General features: G+C 42.5%; 1 pseudogene; it reads right to left on the bottom strand.

The window, feature by feature from the left end:
- LOC149174770 (glutamate synthase 1 [NADH], chloroplastic-like) overlaps positions 1-10,067 on the bottom strand; it is a 30,593-nt pseudogene extending 20,526 nt beyond the window's left edge.
- Positions 10,068-16,009: the final 5,942 nt, after the last annotated feature.

The following is a 16,009-nucleotide window of genomic DNA, read 5'->3' as shown; positions in this document are numbered from 1 at the left end:
TAACATAATTCAGACTTAGGTGACATGCTAATAGTTCATCCTAAATTGAACTCTCAAGAAAATTGAAAGGTGGGATATGAAACCTCACCCTTATATGTTACATGAATTCTCAATGGAGTTGTCTTTAGTGCGACTTTTTGGACTTTCTGGTGCCATAATTCACCGGAAAAATTTGAGGTGAAATGTTGATTTGTGTTATTTAAATTGGTTTTTTGACTATATATATAGATTCAGTAGCCTGAAAAACTCCTAGGGCACTTCGATTGTGTAGAGGTTACCATCAAGCTTGTGATTTAAATAAATTCTTGCTAGATTTTAAAGAAATTAGACCACAAAAACCCACCAGAAAAGCTTCCAAAACGTCGCACTAAAGACAACTTGATTCTCAATGGAACATCTTCGAAATTCTCAATAACACATCTTATACTGTTAGATCCAATATTATGGCGTGTGTTTGCTAGCTTATATATTGCACTTATTTGTACCCACTACCCAACTGATATTTCAACATCACATAGGTGGATTCACTCTACATGTTACTTTTTATTAACTAACACTTATTGCATTTAACAAAGCAACAAATGTAGAAATAGTAAAGACTAGCTACATTTGATTTTTAACACCAAAACTATAATGATTGGGGAAATAATAATGACACAGACAAAGCAATGATGTCGATTAACTAGGATGGGTAAAGGTGGGGATAATGTCCTCCAAATGCTATTGAGGAACAAGAACAAATTAAATGTAAATTGTTGGGTTGTGTTATATTCTTTCCACGACTAACCCATGTAGTGAACCGGGGGGTTAGAAGGGGGGCAAAGCCCCCCCTTCGTTGCGCCGATTGCACAGCGGGGGGGTCACGGGGGAGCGGCAGCCCCCCCTATCCAGGGGGTTTGAGGGGGGCGGTAGCCCCCCTCTACGAGGTCCGGGGCAGCGCCCCGGGAAATTTTTTTTTGGACCCTATATTAGGTTGGGCGAACCTACCTATGGTTTTCGGTCCTTGGTTTTGGATGCGATGGTTTTTGGTCCATGGTATTGGATGCTTCGGCATGTATAAATATGTATTGTAACATTGAAAGGAATATAATGAAAAATCAAGCTGGTAGTCCCGATTTTGGGATCCAGGGGAAAATCTCTGTGTATATGTGTTTTATGTGTTATGCTCTCGCATTGTTTATTTTTCTATTATTTAGAATTCGTATGCAGGTAATTTATGTACGGGGTTAAAACCTACATAAATATCCAAATATCTATATCAAATGTAAGTTTTGGGATTTGATCATATGTTTCCATATTCATGTCTTACATTATATGTAACTTCTTGATCACAAATCTAGCTAAACTTTATTCCCAATTTGAAATGAGATGAAAAAGGTTAACTGTGGTCACGTTTATCCAAAGAATATATGTGTCCCTTGGGTTTCTCCTTGTTGACGGTGCTAGAACCGCCAACATTCAAGGGATCACCCAGGTATGAAGTCCCAACTAGAACTCACACTATTTGGAGTGGGAGTCCCATCCAGTATGATGGTCGGGTTTCCATTATCTTAAAGATTTGCCTTAACTCTTGCTTTTCAGTACAGGAGAGTGGTTTGCTTTGTCTTTAAGTAGTGAGGTTTGCATGCCTGGTGATTGCTAGTGTTACTTGTGTCTATGGTTCTTTCACTGTAGAGGGAGAGGGTGGGAGTGAGTCCCAAGTTAGTTGGGAGGAAGTGCCAACTCTGTTAGGAACACACAACACAACAAGATGTGCATAGCTTCCAGAAGAACAGTCCACGCGGATGCGTCAGTCACAACACACAACGGATTATAACACGTACAACACTCAGCGGATGAGTTCGCGCGAGTGCAATGGTTGTTATATCAAGTTTTATGTGAAAGGTCTTTCTGATGTCCAGCAAGGTAACCAACATGGTCAGGACAATGTTAATAACATATACAACACATTTTCATTAATATATATGTATTACAAAAAGTGAATGAGTTCAAGTGTGTTAAACACGGGTTAAAGAAACATGCATTACAAGTGTTCAAGTTCAGTCTTACAACAATACAATACATGTTTGAAAATGTGTTGGCATGTTAGTAGGCTTTTGAATTAAGCGAAAGTTCCAAGACACATTGTTTCACCATACATCACTAAACCGATAAGTGGGCCGTTGGAGCCAAAACTTACTCCTCAAAGAAAATATTACAGACTCTCAAGGCTATGTGGGAGGAGCTGAGGTGAAAAGTCCTTTGCATGTACAAATGAGGGGGTGTTTATAGCCAAGGGTGAGACTGACCCTTGTGGATGTTCGACTACCCTCATGATTGTTTGACTTCCATGACTTTTTGACTTTCCATGACTCTTCATACAAAAAGTGGGTCTCTTGGTCTTCCACGTTACATTACATTGATTGACAGTATGGCCCACAATAGAGATGTGGATGACATGACTCATGACAAGAATCAACATGACAATGTTGGTACATTCGTGTTGCTGCTGGTCTGCATGTCAAGCTACAGTGTTGCTAGGTGATGGATGTCCTCATGGTGTGTCACAGCTTCACCTCCACATGGAAACATGCGCGGAGTCTTCGATGGTCGCTGGGATTGCTTGATGTTGCATTCACACATTTCTCCTTGCTTATATGTTGGTAAGATTGACAGGTTTGTCCGTTCACAAAAAGTGCATGTTCATTGTTCGTCTATCCGTGAAAACATCTTGCATGTTTGCTCGTTCGTTCATCCGTCCACGAACACATCTTTGCATGATTGTCTTTTCGCAAGCACATCTCTTTGCATGCATCGTTTGTTTATCTGTTGGCGAACATGTCCTTTTGCATGTGCTCCCTTTGTTCATCCCATCCATCATCGCGTCGTGTTTATTTGTGTACCTGTCTCTGCAATCACTCATGACGAGATGACATCAAATCCATAAACTTCCTAGTCTACCATGATGCATGATCGTTTCAGATGGAGGTGACCAGGAGAGGAGACAAGGTTGAAAGCTGGGATGGAGCCTTTAGGCACTACTGGTGAAACGCGCAACAGTCAATGGGTGATGGAGATGGGTAATCCAGATTGACAATGACTATCTGCGGGGTATGAATTAGCTGGGGACAAAACTGCACAATTTTTGAGAGGAACAATCCCGGCTGCAGGAACACTGGCATGTAAAATCTGCTCAATTTTCGAAAGGAGCGTACAGCGGGAGCTTGGCAACCAAAACTGTGCAATTCATGTATGGAACTGGCAGCTGGCTGTTGGGTCACTGCACGCAAAAACTGCACAGTTATTTAGGGTAATTGGCATTCAGCTTCCAGGAGCTTGGCAGTAAAAACTGTGCAATTCTTGGAGGGAACTAACAGTCAGCTATTGGAGCTTGGCAGCAAAAATTGCACAATTCCTGGAGGGAACTGGCTGTTAGCTGCTGGGAGCTGCTAGAAAGAAAATATGTGATGATGTTGGGAGGTAGGCATGTTGATCACCTCTGCATAGTTTCTGAGCTAAGTGGACTGTTGGGTAGTAGAGGGCTTGGTTATGAAAGTTGCACAGTTTTATGGGTGAGCAGTCAGTTGACTGACTGGTGGGCTGGCTGGAAAAACTGTGCAATATGCTAAGGGAGATAGGGACGAGCACTGGGTGTTTGTCCGGCCTATCTACACAATTTTCTTAGTCAGCAGAGTGAGCAAGGTCTGCAACCTCTGCACAATTTTTTAGGGGAGTCAGTCCCGGGGTGGCTGCTAGGTCAAACTCTTCGTTTGACCAACATGAAGGTTGACTGAGCTGCTTGCATGAATTGCAACTTGAAATGGCTTGCATTGTGCTTCTGCACTGTTTTGGGTGACAATCGATCGAGCCGATGGCAGGGTGATGGTATGGCTGTCAAAGGGGAATCAGGTCGTCAGAACTTCAGCAAAGTGAATAAGTGTGTGAATGAGTGAAAGATGCATACCTGTTCTTGCAAACACACACTTACATGACTAGACGACGAGACGACTCAAACCATCCAGACACATTTTCTCAACATGACTAACCGACGGTGTGAGCGACAAGTGAAACGCTTGTGATTGATCGTTGGGTGATCATGACGACGCTTGCGCGAGAGTGAATATGACTTCATGCATGACCACGACAAATGCTTACATAGTGAACACAACATGTACACACGAAGCAAAGACCTTGAGTATCACCAGAACATGATCGCAAGCATGACATTAACATCAACATGCAAAAATTTGGGTGGAATGATCAAGCAAGGTGGGTGCGAAGACTCACACGAGCTCATGGAGTGAACTCGAGTGCATTCAGTCATCAAGTGAAACTCTCATAAGAGGCTCCGAAATTGGACGCAGGCCAAAATTTTGGTGGGTGTTGCAACTGCTACAACACTTGGTGACACACTGGTAGAACTCCAGATTCTCTGTTTTGGTTCATTGTCAACATACGGCCTCGGTCTTTTGGGGAGTATTGAATCATTTTCTAGGTTACTTTGGCTTCCCCACTTACCCCATGGACATACATGATTCACCTTTTGCCAACTCAGTCAAACACAATCAAAAGTTCAGCGTGATCACAGTGTTTCGAAATTAGGAAGGGTAGTTTAGCTCAAGAGTTGAATGTTTTCAGAGTATAATTTTTCATCTCTGGTGTTGCTCCGCTGCCAGCAGGCCTGGACATTACCCCGGTCAAGTCACGCAGGAACACACTCATTGCTCCACTGCCAGTGAGCCCGGTTAGTACCCCGGTTGAGTTGCATGCTTCATGTCTCTGCGCAGGAATCCTTTCTCTTCTTTCGGCCTTCTATATTTTTTCAAGAGGACTGTGCATAGGCACTTATTTATTTTTTGGGCAGGAGAGGGATCCTGACTTATTAAGAGCAAAAGAAGTTGTTCCTTCACAGAAGCATGTAAGACCTCTGACATAGGCTTGCTCATTTAGATTTCCCCCTTCTTTGTTTCTACTAGTTGGATGAGCTTGAACATACAGAGGAGAAGGCTAAGTACAGGCATGGGGCTTCCCAGTGTGGACACAGGTTCATGGTTGGCCCAAAACCTCCCTTGCAGACAGCTCATATTTTCCGTCAAGACTTCATCAGCTGAAGGTTATAACCAAGCACAGAGAATACAGACACAAGACTAGCCAAGTGCTATAGTGTCACAAGTCTCTTCATATCTCAACCACATACTCATTCAAAAGCCTAAACGCAGTAGTTGGCAACACTTATTTCCAGAAAAAAAAAAAGTATGGTATTAAGAAACTCAAACAAATGAAAACAAAAACAGTAAGAGAATAAAACCAAATAAAAACCAAAGATATTAAGGAACGCAAACAAAATGAAAATAAAAAGCAGCAAGCATACTATGTACATAGCACGGGGTGTAGCCCGGCCTCCTAGAAATAATGCTTGAGGTCTTGGTCATTGATAGGAAGGTTGTCAATCCTCTTGTCAAGTGATTTCAGATGGTACATGTGTGGGCCAAGCTTCTCATGGACTGTGTACGGACCAATCCATAGGGACTGGAACTTTGAATGTTTGCCTTTGTCTTCATGGGACTTATCCCATTTCAGAACGAAGTCACCAACATTGAAGTTAGCTTTCCCTATAGACTTCTTATCGAACCATCTCTTGATACGGTTCTGGTGGAGTGTGAATTTTTCTTTTTCTTTCATCCTTTCTTCCTGAAGCTTATGGAGAGTATCCATCCTACGCTGAACTAGCTGGAAAGGCTTACCTTGGGATTCTTGGGAAAGCTGAAGTGCAGACAAGTAGATGTTGGGTGGAAGGATGACTTCTTTACCATAGACCAGGAAGTATGACGAGGTATTTAGAGAGGGTTTGGGTATTACATGGTTAGCCCATAATTCATTCATCAGGGTGGTATGCCAATTGCGCTACTCAGAGAAAATGGTCTTTTTGATTATGTGGATGAGGTTTTTATTCGTGGATTCTGTGAGACTGTTTCCTTGCGGGTAATAGTTAGATGAGTGTTTCAGCACAATACCATTTTGTAATGCAAAAATCATAAAGTTTAAAAGATGAAAAGTACATTGCATTATAAAAAAAAAGTGATACTAGAACGCCGAAGCGTGAGATGATGTTTTGCTGGAGGAAGTTGATGACCTCCTGGTCGTTCACTTGTTTGAGTGGAACTGCTTCTGTCCACCGCGTGAAGTAATCAGTTGTTGTTAGAATGTAGTGGTGTTTCTTTGATGAATGTGGGAAAATTTCCCCAATGATGTCTAGGCCCCACTATTGGAATGGTTTGGTCACTGCAACAGGGTGTAGTGGGGCTGCTGATCTTCGTGTCCTGTCGGCACATCACTGACAGACTAGGCACTTGTGGGCATAAGCATGTGCATCCTTGAATAATGTGGGCCAGTAGAAACTGGCTCGCATAACTTTGTGCGCAGTGGTGTTTCCCGCAAAGTGACCCCCGACGGGTCCATCATGTAGATCTTGTAATACCTTCTCTGATTCATGTGCCTCCAGGCACCTGAGAAAAACTCTGTTACTGTGCTTCCTGTAAAGCACTCCATGCATCGACTGATATGCTAAGGCTTTGAGGCACAATGCCCTCTTCTGTCTAATGAAAAAGTGACAGGGTATAGTGTCATGCTCGAGGTAATGGCGCATATCTGTGTACCAAGAGGTTCCGTCTTCAGTGGGTGTTGCTCGTCGTATATCATACATCTCAATTTCCTGCTCCCAGCTAGCGAGCTCTTCTTCACTCTCTGGTGCATGTACTGCTTCAGTTGCAAGTTTGCAGAGCCCATGTCCTTTGATCGTGTGAACTGGTTTGATTTCAAGATCATACTCTTACAAGCCTTTCATCCAGTTCACACGTCATTCACCGAGTTCTTATTATACAATCAACATGCGTACTACTGAGTGAGGGATAAAGACTATGCAATGGTTCTTCAGCAAGTAGGTCCTGAAGTGTTTCGCCGCCTTGTAAACTGCATATGCTTGCTTTTCAACAACAGGGTATTTGAGTTTTAGTCCCTGCATGCTTTTGCTCATGAAGGAGATTGGGCGTTCATCATTCATCTCATCCTTCTAAGTGAGTACTGCAGTGAATGAATTATCGGAGGCGAAGGTGTATAGTAGGAAGTCTTTCTTGAATTTTGGGTTGTAGGGTGCAAGCACTTCTGCAATAGCCTATTTGATCCAAGTGAATGCATACTTTTCCTTCTTGCCCCATCTATAGACTACATCTTTCTTGATCATGTCCTGCATGGCCTTGACTATCTGCGCATAATCCGAGGTGAACTTCCAGAGGAACTTAATCTTGCCCAAGAAGGACTGCATGGCTTTCTTGTTGGTTGGGTGAGGGATGTGTGTAATGGTCTGGACCTAGTACAGATCCACCTTGATCCCGCTTTTGGCAACAATGTGTCTGAGAAGGTTCCCCTCAAACACTACGAATATGATCTTTTTGGATTTAAGAAAATCTCGTATCTTCGACATCGCTCAAATATTTTCTTCAGATGACGTATGTGGTCCTCATGTTTTCTTGATAACACAGTCACATCATCGAGGTATACCACTACACTCTATCCGATGAGTCCATGAAAATAGATGTCCATGGCGCGTTGAAATTTTGTGCCTGCATTTACAAGACCAAACGGCATTCATTTGTAAGCAAACGTAGCCCACCTAGTACAGAAGGTAGTCTTAAGTCTATCAGATTCTGCTACCAGAACTTGATTGTATCCTGAGAAACTGTCAAATAGGGAAAACATTTGTGCCTGAGATATTATTTTCAGAATGTGGTCCATAGACAACACGGGGTAGTTTTCTTTGTTTGAGGCGCGGTTCACGTTCTGGAATTGAACACACGGGCAGATTTCCCCGCACTTCTTGCATACAGGAACAAGGTTTGAAACCCACATGGAATGACGAACTTTGTATATGATCCAGCATTCAACATCTTGGTAAGCTCTTTCTGAATGAGGGGTTCAAGTGACGGGTGTACTTTCCTTAGTTTCTGCTGATATGGCTTGACCACTTCTTTCACCGGAATGATGTGTTGGATGATACGTGTGTCATAGGTTTTCAGATCATCATACGTCCACGCAAACACATATCGGTATTGTTTGAACAAGAGGACAAAGGCTTTCCGCTCTTGTTGTGTGCAACATGTACCAAGACTGACGAACTTTGGATCTTGTTCTGTTTCCAGGTTTATCAATTCATGCCTCATGGTGGAACTTTGGGTCTTTTTGTTCCTCGACCCCTAAAAATGTTCTTCCAAGTCATAAAGCTTTTCCAATGTTTCCACACCTTTTGTGATAAGGTGGCCTTTCCTGTTACCAGCTTCTACTTGCAGAGAGCACTCGTGCTCGTCATCATCTATCGTTGCATCTTTGAAGATGTTAGCGTTGGAAATGAAATGCAGTATCTGTTGATCATCATTAAACACACGTAAATTAGTTATGTTATCCAGGATATATGGCTTGTACAAAATTTCAATAGTAAATCTATCCCTAATCGGTGACATTCGTGAAGCTGGATTTTCTAGAGCATTGCCAGCTGCATTATGCATACATGGAACAACAATGATGTTAAATGATTGGAAGTTAGAGATTAGTCACCATACCTCTTGTTGGTAACTTTTGAGATGCGGTGACAAACAGTGAATGGTGTTATGTACCTATCATACCACTATCTTTAAATCACCTACCACTTTGAGCGCGGCCACATTGAGGAAAATGGATTTATGCAAGCCCAACACGAGTGCTTCGTACTCAGAAACATTGTTCATGCACTCGAACTTCAAGCGACTTGAAACCAGATGCTTTCTGTTTTATGGGTCGATCAAGACACACACAGCTCCTGAGCCATCCTGTGTCTTTGATCCGTCAAATTGCATGGTCCACAACTTGTCTATGCATGGACCATTTGACGCACTAGTACTACTACTACTACCATTGCTACTACTGCTACTACTACAAGAAAGGAGTCCCAACTGTGTGTCTGGTGGGGTTGGAGCTGGCCGGGCAGGATAACACCCCAATACTTTTCCAGGAGGTATTTTCCAAACATGATTTTTGTGAAGGCCAACGATTCATTCTCGTCATTAAGGGGAGTGACATTATCCTTCATATACTTCTCAGATAACACCGAGATTTGGTTGCATTTTCCCTTGTACGGAAGCCACATGTGCGACCAGTTTGTAGAAAAATATCCGTTTACCTTGCTGGACCAGTCTCTGCTGAGTAGTAGACCATATTCTCCTTGTATGTCCACAACAACAATGTTAATGCATTGGTGGACTCGATCATCATGAGATAGTCGGATGGTCCCATCTCGTAGTTCACAAATGGTTAGTACTGATGTTCGATCAATTTGGATGATTCACGTGCATTGATCTTTTTGGCAATGGAGAGTGCATGAGGTTGGTTGTTGCACCAGAATCAACCAAGCAGTTGTGAACATTGCAGTTAAGAACTTCAAATGAGAGAAGGAATGGAGGGAAACCTGAGTTCACTTCTTCCATTCGGAGTGTGTTAATCACAATAGAAAGTGATCTGGGAGGTGTGCTTGCTCCCTTACTGGTATAGGTTGCATTGTCCATTGCTTTCTGTCCCAATGCATGCAATAGGATGTCTCGATGACTCTGGATCTTAGATAACTTGAATAAACTGATGTTCGCTCGAGTTTTCTTAATGTCATCTACAATGTTGTAGTCCAAAGCTAGTAGACTCACTGAGGTGTCTGGGGTAGAACTGATGTTGGTGTTGTTCGGTGAAGTGTTTTGCAGTTTGTTGCTCATGGACGTACTCTTGTCCGCCACTGTCTTCCTGGACTTTTTTTGTGCTTTCTGCTTTGGGGCAGTTGGTGGATCAACCTTCCTCAACAACAGTCTCATCTTTTCTTGTACTTCCCCAAGTGTAGATGGAGCACCTTTATTCCTAATATTGTAACAATAATTTTGCTTTTGGGGCTTCTTCTCAGTGTTCATCTTCGGCATTGCTTGCGAGCACTGATACGCGTTCACCACATCCCTAGAGCTTGATGCTTCATCAGGTGTAATACCTTCGTCATTATCAATGTCATCTGACTGCTCTTGCATATTGTTTTCTGCATCGAATGTATGACTGTATACAGATTTTGCAACTCGCTTCCAGTCTGAACAAGGGCTCTCAGGGTGATGTTCTTCATGAATTGAACAAAACGTAGCATCTGTGCACTGTTCGAGCTAGAACACAGAGCTTTGCACATTTTTTGGAGCGAGTTGGTTGTTGCCTAATGAACTGTTTCCTTGTCTCTGTCTGGGTGGATGGATGCTTGTATATGTGTCCGTTTTCCCTTGTTTAAGTTCGAACACTTCTTTTGTCAAGTTCTTGATGAGGCAAGTGAGGGTTTCAATATCATTTTCTTCCTTATCTCCACCCTTGCTCACGATCGCTTGGGACTTCCTGCTCACGTCTTTGGTGTCCTTTGTTGGTTTATCATCCTTGATGACTCCAATCACGCACAGGTATTTCTCAATAGAAATAGTCTCCTCATAGTTTTCCAATTGTGTTGGTTTCACAACTCTCTTGATGAACCGCGCAATGCTGGTTATTAGTGCGGATTTGTAGTAATCAACAGTGATGGAGTCATGAGGTTTGGTGTCCATTGTAAATTTGTTCAATATGCATGTAAAGCTCTGATTGAAGACTTTAACCTTTTCTTTCCCCTCCATCTTCAGGCTTCCCAATTTTTTGAGTAACATGGCTGGGGTCTTTTCATCAGCAAATTTTTCAAGAAACATGCATTTGAATGCACCCTAGTTATGTATGGAGTTTGGTGGAAGGATGTGATACCATGCAGTTGCACGATCGTCTAAGGTACATGGAAACAATATACATGCTACATCGTCATACTGTACCTTAAGGGTTTGCAGCTGTAGGTATAAGTTATCCAAATGGTCTTCTGCCTTCACTGTGCTATCAAGGCTGAACTTGATGTTCATTCTCTCTGCTTGCTTTGACATCTTGTGCAAAGCACCTAGGAGAGCCAATGGTCCCTGAGTCATCCATTCCAGATTTTAATCACCCATATCTTCTTCTTCTTCTTCCTCCTCCTCTCCTTCAGAATATGATGGTTTCGGCTCTGAGTCTGTTGGTTCGTCTCCGCCTCCACCTCCTCCACTGCCTTCCCCTCCACCTCCTATACCAGAGTCTAATCCCAAGATCACAAGGGTGTCTCGTTCCCCTTGTTGGAAGACCAGAGGTTCCTCTCCATCTTCAATAGCTTCTGCCAAACCTTCAAGTGTGGCAGGAACCGCTTCTTCCACTGATGATACAACAACCCCTGTGGAGTGGCTTTTGGCCTCCTTGATGTGTATGGAAGATGTTGTATGCTTGGGATCAGTTCAACTTCTTTCGTGAACTGGCATGTGATGGGACGAATGGAGCGAAGGCGATGATATGGAATTTCTTGTTCAGTCCTGGGAGGTGAGAAGTAACCAACTGTAAAGTCACGCATAGGTGAGAGGGAGTGTGATTTAATTCCTTGACCATATGGTTGATGAGTGAGTCTGAGAGGATCTTTAGCCATATACAACTATATGCCCTCCTTTTAGCGCCAGAGATGATGACGGTGTTGGACCTGCCAACATTCAAGGGATCACCCCGGTATGAAGTCCCAACTAGACCTCACACCATTTGGTGTGGGAGTCCCATCTGGTATGATGGCTCAGTTGCTATTATCTTAAATATTTGCCTCAACTCTTTCCTGTCATCACAAGAGAGTGGCCTGCTTTGTCTTCGAGTAGTGAGGTTTGCATGCCTGGTGATTGCTAATGTTACTTGTGTTTATGGTTCCTTCACCGTAGAGAGAGAGGGTGGGAGTAAGTCCCAAGTCTATTGGGAGAAAGCCCCAACTCTATTAGGAACACACAACACAATAGGATGTGCAACACTTCTGGAAGAATAGTCCACACGGATGTGACAGTCACAACACACAAGGGAAGATAACAGGTACAACACTCAGTAGATGGGTCCGCACGAGTCCAATGATTGTTGTATCAAGTTTTATGTGAAAGGTATGTTTGATGTTCGGGGAGGTAACCAACACTAGAAGGACAACATTAACAACATATACAACACATTTTCATTAATATATATGTATTACAACAAGTGAATGAGTTCAAGTGTTAAACACAAGTTAAAGCAACATGCATTACAAGTGTTCAAGATCATTCTTACAATAGTTACAATACATGTGTGAAAACGTGTTGGCCTGTTAGCAGGCTTCTGAATTAAGCGAAAGTTCCAAGACACATCGTTACACCATACATCACTAACCCCGTGGGCGGGGCATTGGAGCCACTACTTACTCCTCAAAGAAAAGATTACAGACTCTCATGACTATGTGGGAGGAGTTGAGGTGAAAATTCCTTTGCATGTACAAATGAGGGGGTATTTATAGCCAAGGGTGAAACTGACCCTTGTGGTTGTTCGACAACCCTCATGACTGCTTGAATTCCATCACTTTTTGACTTTACATGAATCTTCATACAACAAGTGGGTCTCTTGGAATTCCATGTTACATTACATTCATTGACAGTATGGCCCACAGTAGAGATGTGGACGACATGACTCATGACAAGACTCGACATGACAATGCTGGTACATTCGTGCTATTGCCAATGTGCATGTCGAGTTGCAGTGTTGATGGGTGATGGATGTCCTCATGGTGTGTCACATCTTCACCTCCTCATGGAAACACACACAGAGTTTTCGATGGTTGTTGGGTTCGCTTGATGTTGCATTCGCATGTTGCTCCTTGCTTGTATGTTGGTAAGCTTGACAGGTTCGTCCATTCACAAAAAGTGCATGTTCGTCCGTCCGTCTATTCGTGAACAAACCTTTCATGTTTGCTCGTCCATCTGTCCGTGAACACATCTTTGCATGATCGTCCATTTGCTAGCACATCTCTTTTCATGCATCGTTTGTTCGTCCATTGGCGAACATGTCCTTTTGCATGTGCTCCCTTTGTTCATCCCATCCGTCATCGCGTCGTGTTTGTTTGTGTACTTGTATCTACAGTCACTCATGACGAGATGACATCAAATCCATAAACCTCCTAGTCTACCATGATGCATGATCATTTCAGATGCAGGTGAGCGGGAGAGGAGACAAGGTTGTGAGCTAGGATGGAGGCTGCGGTCTGGCTCAGCTGGGGGACAAAACTGCATAGTTTTTGAGAGGAACAGTCTAGGTTGCGGGAAGGCTGGGTAGAAAAAATTAGCTCAATTTCTGGAAGTAGCGGGTAGTGGGATCTTGGCAACCAAAACTGCGCAATTCCTAGAGGAAACTGGCAGCTAACTTCTAGGTCACTGGCAGCAAAAAATTCTCAATTCCTGAGGGGAACTGGAAGTCAACTGTCGGAGCTTAGCAGAAAAAACTGTGTAATCCCTAGGGGGAACTAGCAGTCAGCTGTTGGAGCTTGGCAGCAAAAAATATGTAATTCCTGTAGCGAACTAGTAGTCGGCTGCTAGGAGATGCTGGTGGGAAAACTACGCTGATGTTGGGAGGCTGACTTGCTGAACACCTCTGTGCAGTTTCTGAGTTGAGCAGACTAATGGGCAACAAAGGGCTTGCTCAGGAAAGTTGCGTAGTTTTCTGGGTGTGTAGTTGGTCGACTGATTGGTGGGATGGCTGGAAGAACTGCACAATTTTCTGAGGGATACAAGGATAAGCACTAGGTGTTTGTCTGTTATATCTACGCAATTTTCTCAGTCAGTAGAGTGGGCAAGGTCTGCAGCCTCTGTGAAATTTTTGAGGGGATTCAGTCCCTGGGTGGTTGCCATGTCAAACTCTCTGGTTGACTGATATGTTTGCAGGCAAAGTAGCTTTAAATGGCTTGCTTGGTGCTTCTGCTCTGTTCTGGGTGATGGTCCAACTATCAGAGCGGAATCCGGTCGTCAGAACTTCAGCAAAGTGACTAAGTGTGTGAACGAGTGAAAGATGCATACGTGATCTTGCAAACACACACTTACATGACTAGAAGACAAGACGACTCAAACCATCCAGACACATATGCTCAACATGACTGATCGACAATGTGAGTGACAAGTGCGACACTTGTGATTGATCATTGGATGATCATGACGATGCTTGCGCGATAATGAATATGACTCCGTGTGTTAGAGCCACAAATGCTTACATAGAAAACACAACATGTACACATGAAGCGAAGACCTTGAGTATGACTAGAACATGGTCACAAGCATGACATTAACATCAATATGCAAAAGATTGGGTGGAATGATCAAGCAAGGTGGGTGCGAAGACTCACCAAAGCTCACGGAGTGAACCCGAGTGCGTGTAGTCATCAAGTGAAACTCTCAAAGGAGGCTCTGAAATTGAATGCAGGCCAAAATTTTGGAGGGTTTTGCAGCCGCTAAAAAACTTCTCTAGACCACTTAGGTCTAAATTATCCTTCTATGTAAATCACTTCCTCAACATCTTTATTACCCAAACAATTTTTCCAGCAACATTCACCATACACATTTTCAACTTAAGCCAATATCAATCTCTTGATATCAAAACTCTAAAAAGGTAAAGCATCTTATTCTTCAAGATCAACATCTTCATCACTCATCTATCTAGAAAAATAGATGAAAAGTCACTTCATCCTTTGTCAGCCTGTATTCGATCATATTTGAGACATATTCCAGTGCTAATCTATACAAGTCGTGGGAGGATTCCTTTGACCTATGAAGAGGTGGAATGCCATTTAAACATTTCTTACATGTGACCACCAAACAAACTTAATAGCCATGACGACTCAACCACTTATCACCATTTCCATACCAGCCACTTTTTTGAGAAATAAAACCTCATGGGCGATATGAGACTACCCACTTCACTTACTAGGTTGTCCTTTGGTTGCAAATTACTTATTTATAATAGAAAAGAAAACACATTCCATTGTCTTGACTCTTGAGAATAGAGAACTATATAAGCTAAGCCTAAGGAAAAGACACATAATTCTTATTGCTTCAAACAATCTACTTCTCTTATTGAAGAATAGTGAAGCTTGGACCCTAGAGAGACCCACAGATCCAATGTAGAAGATCCCTACAACAACCATCAAGAAGAAATAGGATAACTGTTAGAGATTTTGATTAAAATAGCATCATTGGGTTATTCACCTCTTTATGGAGGATATTGGAAAACTTCCATGGCATAAATATGCACAAAAATACAAAACTACTTCAACTCAACCAATGAATTAAGGGATATGAGGTAGGGTAATTAGTTTCTTCATGTCTTGTAAAACACACACTAAAAGACACAGAAGCAGATCAATGCAAATAGAACCTGACAATAGGGAGTCCAAAGTCAATTTCTTGATTCACCATACTCACTGCTCCATCAAAATTCAAAGGAAATGGCCTCTCTGAGTGCTCATTATCACCTGCAACATCCCCCGCTCCCTTCGAGCATTCACTATCTAGCATTGGGGAGTTTGAGTGACTTGAGTTTCTGACCCATTCCACTCTTCAATGCCCCTAGTTTTCTACACCACCCCACTTCACAACCCTGCTCCACGAAAATGAAAAAACATGCCCATGGTTACAAACTTATTTTAGAAAGGAAATCATATAATAACCTCGTTGAAAGCCATTAAACCAATGACATATTCAAATCCATCATAGTGTTTAAGTTATTCTATGTAATTAAAAGCCAATACTGGATATGACATAATAACACTTAAACATACATCATATATGGACAATGTCATTCCAAACATCTCCGAAATTCACCTCAACATTACATAAAATCCTCAGGAACCTTAGGAAAAATTTAGTAAAACAACAAGGAGTTACCTTAAATGTAGATTTCCACCACATTCAAAATAAAACCCTAGAATTGAAATCTAGCAAATGCAGTTAGTGTGTGGAAAAATCTAGCAAATTCAATCAAAATTTGGGATGATAAGCTTTACCTCAGGATCGGGCAGCACAGACTCTTGATGGCTATTTTTTTCCAAGGTGGGACAACAACAGTGGAAACA

Source organism: Pinus tabuliformis, chromosome 4_1 (assembly GCF_031772625.1).
Source record: "Pinus tabuliformis cultivar Carrire ecotype Pingquan chromosome 4_1, CPIR1, whole genome shotgun sequence".
In the NCBI taxonomy this organism is placed as follows: domain Eukaryota; kingdom Viridiplantae; phylum Streptophyta; class Pinopsida; order Pinales; family Pinaceae; genus Pinus; species Pinus tabuliformis.
Note: the sequence above shows the minus strand (reverse complement) of the source record. Positions and strands in the feature narration are given on the sequence as shown.